This window comes from Eschrichtius robustus, chromosome 4, assembly GCF_028021215.1.
Source record: "Eschrichtius robustus isolate mEscRob2 chromosome 4, mEscRob2.pri, whole genome shotgun sequence".
Taxonomy (NCBI): Eukaryota; Metazoa; Chordata; class Mammalia; order Artiodactyla; family Eschrichtiidae; genus Eschrichtius; species Eschrichtius robustus.
In genome coordinates, this window is record NC_090827.1 from 70,121,384 (window position 1) to 70,132,474 (window position 11,091).

The 11,091-nt window shown below is 36.0% G+C and overlaps 1 pseudogene; it reads right to left on the reverse strand.

Moving 5' to 3' along the window:
• Positions 1 to 4,143: 4,143 nt before the first annotated feature.
• On the reverse strand, positions 4,144 to 5,078 carry LOC137764141 (small ribosomal subunit protein uS5 pseudogene; annotated as a pseudogene).
• Between the last annotated feature and the right edge of the window lie 6,013 nt (positions 5,079 to 11,091).

Genomic DNA, 11,091 nt, shown 5'->3' on the forward strand with positions numbered 1-11,091 from the left:
TAGAGAATCCTAAAGATGCTACCAGAAAACTACTCGAGCTAATCAATGAATTTGGTAAAGTAGCAGGATACAAAATTAATGCACAGAAATCTCTTGCATTCCTATACACTAATGATGAAAAATCTGAAAGTGAAATTAAGAAAACACTCCCGTTTACCATTGCAACAAAAAGAATAAAATATCTTGGAATAAACCTACCTAAGGAGACAAAAGTCCTGTATGAAGAAAATTATAAGACACTGATGAAAGAAATTAAAGATGATACCAATAGTTGGAGAGATATACCATGTTCTTGGATTGGAAGAATCAACATTGTGAAAATGACTCTACTACCCAAAGCAATCTACAGATTCAATGCAATCCCTATCAAACTACCACTGGCATTTTTCACAGAACTAGAACAAAAAATTTCACAATTTGTATGGACACACAAAGGACCCCGAATAGCCAAAGCAATCTTGAGAACGAAAAATGGAGCTGGAGGAATCAGGCTCCCTGACTTCAGACTATAGTACAAAGCTACAGTAATCAAGACAGTTTGGTACTGGCACAGAAACAGAAACATAGATCAATGGAACAGGATAGAAAGCCCAGAGATAAACCCAAACACATATGGTCACCTTATCTTTGATAAAGGAGGCAAGCATATACAGTGGAGAAAAGACAGCCTCTTTAATAAGTGGTGCTGGGAAAATTGGACAGGTACATGTAAAAGTATGAAATTAGAACACTCCCTGACACCATACACAAAAATAAACTCAAAATGGATTAAAGACCTAAGTGTAAGGCCAGACACTATCAAACTCTTAGAGGAAAATATAGGCAGAACACTCTATGACATAAATCACAGCAAGATCCTTTTTGACCCAGCTCCTAGAGAAATGGAAATAAGAACACAAATAAACAAATGGGACCTAATGAAACTTAAAAGCTTTTGCACAGCAAAGGAAACCATAAACAAGACCAAAAGACAACCCTCAGAATGGGAGAAAATATTTGCAAATGAAGCAACTGAGAAAGGATTAATCTCCAAGATTTACAAGCAGCTCATGCAGCTCAATAACAAAAAAACAAACAACCCAATCCAAAAATGGGCAGAAGACCTAAATAGACATTTCTCCAAAGAAGATATACAGATGGCCAACAGACACATGAAAGAATGCTCAACATCATTAATCATTAGAGAAATGCAAATCAAAACTACAATGAGATATCATCTCACACCGGTCAGAATGGCCATCATCAAAAAATCTAGAAACAATAAATGCTGGAGAGGGTGTGGAGAAAAGGGAACCCTCTTGCACTGTTGGTGGGAATGTAAATTGATACAGCCACTATGGAGAACAGTATGGAGGTTCCTTAAAAAACTAAAAATAGAACTACCATATGACCCAGCAATCCCACTACTGGGCATATACCCTGAGAAAACCATAGGTCAAAAAGAGTCATGTACCAAAATGTTCATTGCAGCTCTATTTACAATAGCCAGGACATGGAAGCAACCTAAGTGTCCATCATCGGATGAATGGCTAAAGAAGATGTGGCACATATATACAATGGAATATTACTCAGCCATAAAAAGAAATGAAATGGAGGTATTTGTAATGAGGTGGATGGAATTAGAGTCTGTCATACAGAGTGAAGTAAGTCAGAAAGAGAGAAACAAATACAGTATGCTAACGCATATATATGGAATCTAAGGAAAAAAAAAAAAAAAAGGCCATGAAGGACCTAGTGGCAAGATGGGAATAAAGACACAGACCTACTAAAGAATGGACTTGAGGATATGGGGAGGGGGAGGGGTGAGATGTGACAGGATGAGAGAGTGTCATGGACATATACACACTACCAAATGTAAAATAGATAGCTAGTGGGAAGCAGCCGCATAGCACAGGGAGATCAGCACGGTGCTTTGTGACCACCTGGGGGGGTGGGATGGGGAGGGTGGGAGGGAGGGAGATGCGGGAAGGAGGAGATATGGGAACATGTGTATATCTGTAGCTGATTCACTTTTTTATAAAGCAGAAACTAACAAACCATTGTAAAGCAATTATACGTCAATAAAGATGTTTAAAAAAAAAAAAATGATTCTTATAACATTTGACTTCAGTGCATTTTTCCCCAGCAAATTAAATAAAGAGTATACTTCTTTTAACAGAACTGAGGAGATTTACTTAATATCTAACTCTAGGGAATTAATATAATGTGTTTAGAGTAATCTTTAAAAAGCTAAAGGCTAAATTGCTGAAATTGCTAAAAGCAGTTGTCTGGCCAGCTCACGGGAATAAATGTGTTGAATGAGAAATAACATGAACAATTATTTAGTTATTTAAACTTGTCCCAAATTTTTCCATATTAATAGTTGTGATTAAATAGGTCATGTAACATTTATTCATCTGTCAATTAAATATGTTTTACTTAGTTATAATGTAACTTTCTTTAGAATTGGATAAAGTGCTGTGGAATGCTTTCAGAATATTTTCCTTACAAAGGGGAATCAAAACCACATGAATATACAACATATACTAAATGAATAAAAAATAATGAATAATATTTTAAACACTTGAAAACTAATTTGAATTCATTTAAAAATGAGTTTAGAAAGAGTTTTCTTTCATAATTTCTTCTTTTAGAAAGACAACTGCAAATAATTGAGAAAATCAAGTGCCTTCAGTGTTTTAACAATGTTAATTATGTTTTTCACAATAACTGTTCCTATTAAAATATGGTCTACTTATAAGAGCTAATAATTAAATGAAAAATGGAGTCTAGCAACAACAAATCATAAAGTTTATGCAATTATATCATAACTGGAATACATTTGGATTATTCAGAGAGTTTTAGGAAAGCCTCCCAGAAAGAAGATTGCTACATACATTTCATATATCTATTTCTTCCACAGTAACCACCAAAGTTAAAATTATTTAATGAGTTCTATATCCACAATTAAACAGAACTGTCACTTTAGTAAGCCAGAACATGACTAGTTAAAAAGAAGTCATAAAAATGCAAAATATTTTGATTATTTTTTATTTATTACAAATAAGAAAGAGATAAATATTTACGCTTCCTACAATTTTTACTATCAGATTTATATCTGATTAAAAAAAATTTTTTTTAAACCCTATTCCTGCACTCAAACTTCTCTAATTACTTGAATCTATTTGTCTAGAAGGCATGATTTATTTTCCAAAACCATCCTATCCTTTTTTTTTTTAAAGTGAGCAAACAAAAATTCCAGAAATAAAAAATCATTCTCTCAAAAGGAAACCTATTAGAATACTAAAATTCGAGTTTACGGATTCTAACTTAAGATCACTAAATTTCTGACTTTGGGAAATATTTCAAAAGTCTCTTCTATGAGCTAAATTAGCAAGTGGATAGCACAGTACACATGGCAAATTTCTGAAAACTCTAAGATCACCACTAAACTTGAAGCTACACAGTTGAAACATTGTTTAACTGTCTTTAATTGCACAGATCTGCAGGGAGAACTAAGGAACAATATTATGATTAAATAGTCATAAGTAAATGGAGAAAATGAATAAATATTGGACCATACTTTTAACACTTTGGCACAAATTCTGAGATTTTGGAAACCACAATCACAACACATCAACCTGCAAATAGAACAAAAGAAATGCTTGTGGAAAAAAAAGATGGGAAATTATCACCTGATTGTGCAAACTACATGTAGCTATAAACTGAGGAATAGTCTCTTCAATTAGAAAATGAGGAAATATTATGTACCCATTAGTTCTTCATATATGCAGCACACTTGAGAAATATAAAATTACACATAATTTTAACATTATTTATAAATTGTTCAAAATCACATTTAAAAATATTCTGATCCTCTTTTTCTCTGTGTACTAAGAGTACTACTACCACCTTATCCTGAAAGGAAAAGACAAATACAATTTATAATCCTAAAGGATTTACTTCCAGCTAGTTAGCACATGCAGAGCATCAATAAGAAGTTGTTTTCTTTCAATTCAAACTGTAAATTCCAGTCCTTTACCATATCCTCATCTGGTAGAGATTGGGAACAAGCTCTCTTGCCCTATTCCTCTGTTTTCCCCTCTCATGGTTTTCCTTACTGGTGCCTGAGCTCATTTTTTTTTTTTTTTTTAGCTTCAATCACTTTATTTTTCTTATAGAAAACTATGTGGTGGCTACAGCTGGAGCCTGGGTCCTCTGGACGGAAACTCTGGTGTGGGTCTTCACAAGATTGTCAGTGAATTCCTGATACGGAGACTTGGTGAACACCGTGTCTTTCCAGAGATCAGGAGTGAGATAACTGTAGGTCTTGGAAATGGCATCAAAAGTGGCCTTGGCAAAGTTGCCCAGCGTTGCAGTGCAGCCCCTGGCAGAGGTGTAGCAGTCGTCAATTCCAGCCATCATCAGTAGCTTCTTGGGCACAGGGGCTGAGACGATGCCAGTGCTCCTGGGGGCAGGGATGAGGCGCACCAGCACAGAGCCACAGCGGCCAGTCACCTTGCAAGGGACAGTATGGGGTTTGCCAATCTTGTTCCCCCAGTAGCCTCGTCGCACGGGGACAATGGAGAGCTTGGCCAGAATGATGGCCCCACGGATGGCAGTGGCTACCTCCTTAGAGCACTTCACACCCAAACCAACATGTCCGTTGTAATCCCCGATGGCGACAAACGCCTTGAACCTGGTCCACTGGCCAGCACGGGTCTGCTTTTGCACAGGCATAATCTTCAAAACCTCGTCCTTGAGAGATGCCCCCAAGAAAAAGTCAATGATCTCAGATTCCTTGATGGGCAAAGAAAAGAGATAGATCTCCTCCAGGGACTTGATCTTCATGTCCTTGACCAAGCGGCCCAGCTTGGTGACGGGGAGCCACTCCTTGTCCTCGGCCTTGCCTCCGCAAGCTCCGCGGCCTTGACCCCGGCCCCGACCACGACCCCGGCCCCGGCCCCGGACGCCGCTGCCGAAGCCTCCTCGGAAGCCACCACGGCCTCCCATGCCAGGGCCCCCGGGGCCTCCGGGGCCTCCGGGCCCTCCCGCATCACCGGCGTCATCCGCCATTTGGTGTTTTTAGGGGAAAAAAAAAAGAAGCTGGGCTCATTTATTGACAATAGGGTATCAAATGTCTCTCAAGGTCTTTAGAGCAACCTCTCCCACCCTGAACTCCCTCCTCTTCTTCTTCTTATCTCCAGTCTTCTGTCTCTTGTGATTCAGACTTTCCCTATGCTGTTTGTCCTTTGGTTTCGTGGTTTCCTACTGAATGCCCCTAGACATCTGGTTCCTTGGAGATTTGGGAAGGTATAGGGTAAGAAGGGGAAATAAGTCATTCCAATGGTCAGGTCTCTCAGGAAGATATCTTTTCAAGATGATAATTAGTTACTCTAATGCTCATTATAGGCCAGGCACTGTTCTAACCACTTTCCATGAAGTAGTTCATTTAATTCTGACAACTCTATGATAGATATCTTATTTTCAAGCCCATTTTACAAATAAAAATATTGAGGTTCTGAGAAACTAATGAAATAGCCCAAGGTCACATAGTAAATGTCAGATCACATATTTGAGCCTGAGAATTCTGTTTGCTATGCAGATTCTTAACTACTATCCTATACTACCTCTAATAATTCACACTGCCTATGTTAACAAACATATGGGGATTACCTCTAATTTTAGGAAAGATTGCTTGTCCTCGGCTTTCAAGATGTCCTGATATTTGCGCTACTGCCAAGGAGAGAAAGGGAAAAGAGGAAGGGGAAAAGCCTACCACACCAGTGTATCTCTTAATGAGACGATCTGTTCAACAGTAGTCAAGCAGCTGCGTTATACGAAGAAATATTTGTATGCATTTGCTTTTCTCCAATGAAATGTTAAGGTGTGATGATTTTCACATAATTTAGTTCATATTATTGGGAAGTAAATAAAATAAACTTTCACTTTCAGACATTTTATGATTTTCATTTCCATGTAAAATGATGGTGCCATACTTGAAATAATATTTTGTTCATTAATCAAACATTTTTACAATATTCCCACTGTTGTCAAACTATTCCAACCTAGCCACACTGCAAGACCTACTAAAAAGCCACAGTTCTTTCCATTTCTTCCCAGACATATCACCATAGTCCTTAGTGCCATTTCCCTAATATTTGCTTGTCTTTATATTCATTAGCATTTATTTAATGCTTAGTACGCCTTTTGTATAAATCTCTTAATCAACTAATACATAGAATTGTTATATAATTTTTTATTCTTATATACATGCATAAAATGTTGTGTCCCCACAGGACCATGAAATGTTTGAATGTCTTATACATCAATAGTTCCTTACAGTATCTACTTATACTAGATGCCCAATACATTCCTGTGGTTAGGGTAATAATAAATTATAACTTTCTTTATATAAGGTAATACAAGAAAAGGATTTAGTTCAGTATCATTCTATATATGGATAAGTGTTCATTATTTATTATTATTATTCAGTATTTGTAATAACAGTATCACAAATATGTACTTAATAATGGCTCCAGACATTATAAATAACTTCATTTTTTAAACTAGTTATAGAATCTCTATAGAATACCCATCAGTTACTGTGTCAAAAGATGGAGACATAACTGGGGAGGGAAAAACCTGAAACTTTCAACCATATAATCTATTTGTGGAGGTAAACATTACAAAATATTATTTAAATAAATGCAAAATAATAACCCTGGTAAATTCTATAAAGAGAATGTATACGTTATTATAAAAAGACATACTAGTAGATTTCACATACAGAGATCCGGGAAGGCTATCCTAGCCAACAAGTAATTAATAAGCTAAAATCAGAAAATAGGGTAGGCATTAACTAAATAGGGAAAAGAGGGCCTACTCTGTATGGATGTCCTATGTTGGGAGGTGCCACATTATATTGTGAAATCTGAAAGAAGACTATTGTGGGTGGAGTGAGGTCATAAAATGATGATGAAGATGGAAAAGTAGTTGAGACTCAATCTTGCAGGCACTCTTTGTATTCTGTTCAGGATTTTGAACTTTATTTTAGGAATTCCGTGAAAAACATTGAAATATCTAAGCAAATGGGTTACAGAATCAAATTTACTTTTTGACAAAAAACATTCTGGTAGCAGTGTAGAAAATGAATTTTCTACATAGAGCATAGGAGGCACTGCTCATAGCTTGCACATATCCCTTTGGTCTCTACCATTTCAATGCAGACCAGCCAGACTTCCCAAAGCTAGTACTTGGATTTTTTTTTCTTCTTGGCCTGAGGACTTTTCCTTGCAGTTAGGGTTCATTCTAATCACAAGTTTAGCAAACTGCAAGTTCTAGGGAATTAATGACCAATAACTGACAGGAGTTGGTATATTAATATCCCAGACTCTTTGTTGCTTAGGTGGGTTAACCTTAAGCAATTTTCTGCACTGTTTCCCAGAACTCCTTTGTGGGGTTAAGTTTCAGCTGCCACATGGTAACTAGTTTGATACTTAATCCTTTTTTGGAGTTCCTGCCTTACTTCTGTACTGCCTTACAGGGGAGTAATTCTGAGACTACCTCACCCCTTAACAACTCTATTGGCACTGAAATCTTTGTCTCAATTTCTGCTTCTGAGGAGCTCTAAACCAATATAAGGAATGATAGAAATGGAAAACAGGAGAGAGGTTAATATACCTTTGAAGCAACCTTGAAGAGATGCAGTGATAAAAAAGCATGCATTTAAATAAGGATCTGTAAGCAAGCCTTGTAAAGTTTTCCTTTCTGTTAAAACCCAGGTATCTTTCTTCAAAGTTAAAAATGATGGTAAACAGAGTAAACACTATCCTCAGTGGAATGAAGAACCTGGTGGCTTACTCTTTGATCTTTTTACAACTCCCTATAATATAATACCAAGTAGGTTGCTCCTGGATTTAACACATAGTGAGTAGTTTTTTGCTCTTCTTTTTCTCATCTGCAGTTTCTTGCCATCAAAGTGGCCTTTTTTTAACTTATATTCTGGATTTTAATGAGAGGTATCAGACAGAGTCACAAGAGGAAACAGAAAGCATACTCAGAATAATTTGAGGAAATTTTAATTACAAAGAAATATTTTATACATATTTGTATGAGGTGACCACTATGAATAGTGTGTCATACTACAGCTAGGGATACTAGAAAGGAAACTGTTACAATAACAATACAGAAAGAAATTCCTAAGGAGCAGGCTACCTTGAGAGGACCAGTTGCTTTCCAGCTAGTGACATAATCAGTCCGACAGAATGGCACAGACAGGACAACAAAGGAATAAATGTATCAACCTCACTTTCCAACCATCTTCTGACTTCCTACCCAGGTTTTCAAGTTATCTGAACCCAATAGGAATCTAGCAAGTGGGGAAGCCACTGATGAAGTCCATAGAGTCATCCTCCAAGGGCAGATATCTGGAAGGAGAAGAGTGTAGGATGACTCTGGAAGGATAAACCAAAGGTACTTAGTGTATATGAAAAGTACCAATGATGGATCTTTCTGCATCATAAAATTTATTGCATCCCAGGACAACCACATGAGCTGACATTATTCTACTTAAAACTACTGTACATATTCTTCCCAAAGATATTCATTCAGTAACAGAATTTTTAGAAAGCAGTGATTCTATGTATAAAAAGGAGAATAAAATATGCATTATCTCAGATAATGAATCAAATATCATAATGATTTACCACTGCATAACGAACTAATGAAGGTGAGAAATACGTGGTCAAAGTCATTCTTCAAAAAGAATGTTAGGGGCTTCCCTGGTGGCGCAGTGGTTGAGAATCTGACTGCCAATGCAGGGAACACGGGTTCAAGCCTTGGTCTGGGAAGATTCCACATGCCGCGGAGCAACTAGGCCCGTGAGCCACAATTACTGAGCCTGCACGTCTGGAGCCTGTGCTCCGCAACAAGAGAGGCCGCGATAGTGAGAGGCCCGCGCACTGCGATGAAGAGGGGCCCCCGCTTGCCGCAACTGGAGAAAGCCCTCGCACAGAAACGAAGACCCAACACAGCCATAAATAAATAAATAAATAGTAATTAAAAAAAAAGAATGTTAGTTAAGCAGTTGTTTTATCTTAATATTTTAGTGATTTTTATCACTTATCTATTGCTGCATAGCAACCACAAAACTTAGTGGTTTAGAACAACACATTTACTATCTCTCAGTTTCTGTGGGTCAAGTATCTTGACATAGAAACAGAAAAGTAACACAAACTAATATGTAAAAATAAACCTAACATATCAGTTATAATAAATATAAATTCACTGAATTTTGCAGTTAAAAGACAGAGTGCAAATGAATAATAAACAAAGAAGATAACTCCTTCAATTTGTTGTTTATAACTGACCCACTTTAAAAGCCTGAGTACAAAGAATGAATATAATAAAACAGTAAAGGATTAGATTAAATATACATTTATTGATATGGACTAATATCCAAAACTATAATATTTAGTAAAAAGAGCTATTTATAAATATATTCAGGATGATTCCTGTTCATAAAGCCTAAGAAGTTTTAAAAGTAAACAATATACTTTTTAGGGATATTCAGAATCCATTAAAGAAATCAGTAAATGAATAAAGACTAACAAGGTACTGTTTCAAAAATAGTATTTCACTAAATCAATTGTTTTTAAATTGATCAACTGAAGAAATTCTGTGCTAAATCATACAAGGCAGCTGTGTAAAAATATACTCAAAAGAAATAAGAAGCTTTCGCAGTTTTCATCAAGCAAGGGAGTTGAACTCTATCTGGGACACACAAGCCACTGTAAAGATACATACCTCTTTGGAAGAGATCAATTCATCAGTTTTATCACATAAAATCACTCTAGCCTACAAAGTAAAATTCTAACATTAAAAAGAGGTCTATCACACTTGAACATTGCTATGTAACCACATTTGAACTAGTAATGCCATATGTCACCCTGTTGTTTTTGTTTGCATGTTTTTGCATTCTTCTTTTTCAATACCCTCACTCCCTCTTCTTAGACTGATTTTTATACTCTGCATATGTCAGCCTGCTACACATAATATTTTCATCTTCTGTTTTTAACTAAGCTCTAGTCTTAAGTTGCCCCTTCCCTGTTATTCACTCCATATACCAAGATTAGGAGAGCTGTTTATGACCACCACAGTATCTGACTTTATCTCATAACATATTCAGGTTGTGTCACCCTTTGTTACGAAAATTCAGAAATACCTTCCCCTGCTAAATATTCCAAGTTGTGTCATTTCCTCATTAGGACATTATTTTATTTATAATATGCTTATGTGAAGTTTAATATGTGATTTATCATTTCATTGCTGCATTTAACACTGACATTATCCAGAGTCATTATTACCTGATATTACTTGGGCACTTATAAATGAATTATGTATCTTCTTATATCTATTATAACTTAGAAATGGGTAAAATTAAAAATCAAATACATTATTCAAAAATGGCCATAATAAAATTTTCTTAACTATTAAGAATTAAATTATGGTTACTTTCATAAAATATTATCATTATAATAGTATCTTTGAAACAATTGTTTTAAAATGTCATTCTTTTTACTTTAAAATATTTTATTGAATTCTGATAGGCTCACAAACTTACAAAGAGTTGTAATATAGTACAAAGATAATTTCTTTTTCTGAAACCATTGAAGAGTAAATTGTTGACTTAAGCCGCTTCACCTTTGCATACTTTAGTCTGTATTTCCTACAAATAAGGACTTTTTCCTACATAACCACAACATTACCACCAAGACCAGGAAATTAATAATGATGCATTACTGGCATGTAGTCCTTAGACCCCATTCAAGATTTTCCAGTTATCCCAATCACGTCCTTTGTAACAAAAAGTCATTCTTAAAAACTTTTTAGATTTTATTACCACTTGACCTACATGAAAAACCACAGAACCACAGAACATTGTGCTGACGATAGTGTTAAAATGCTGCATGACAATTTTCAATCTGCTAAGGGTGGCTGGTTCAGATTTAGTCCAATAAAATTCTGTCCCTTTTGGACTTTGTATATGTAAATAAGGAATTTCATCTCTTCCCATAACATCAGAAAGCAGTCTCTACTAAAACAATGACT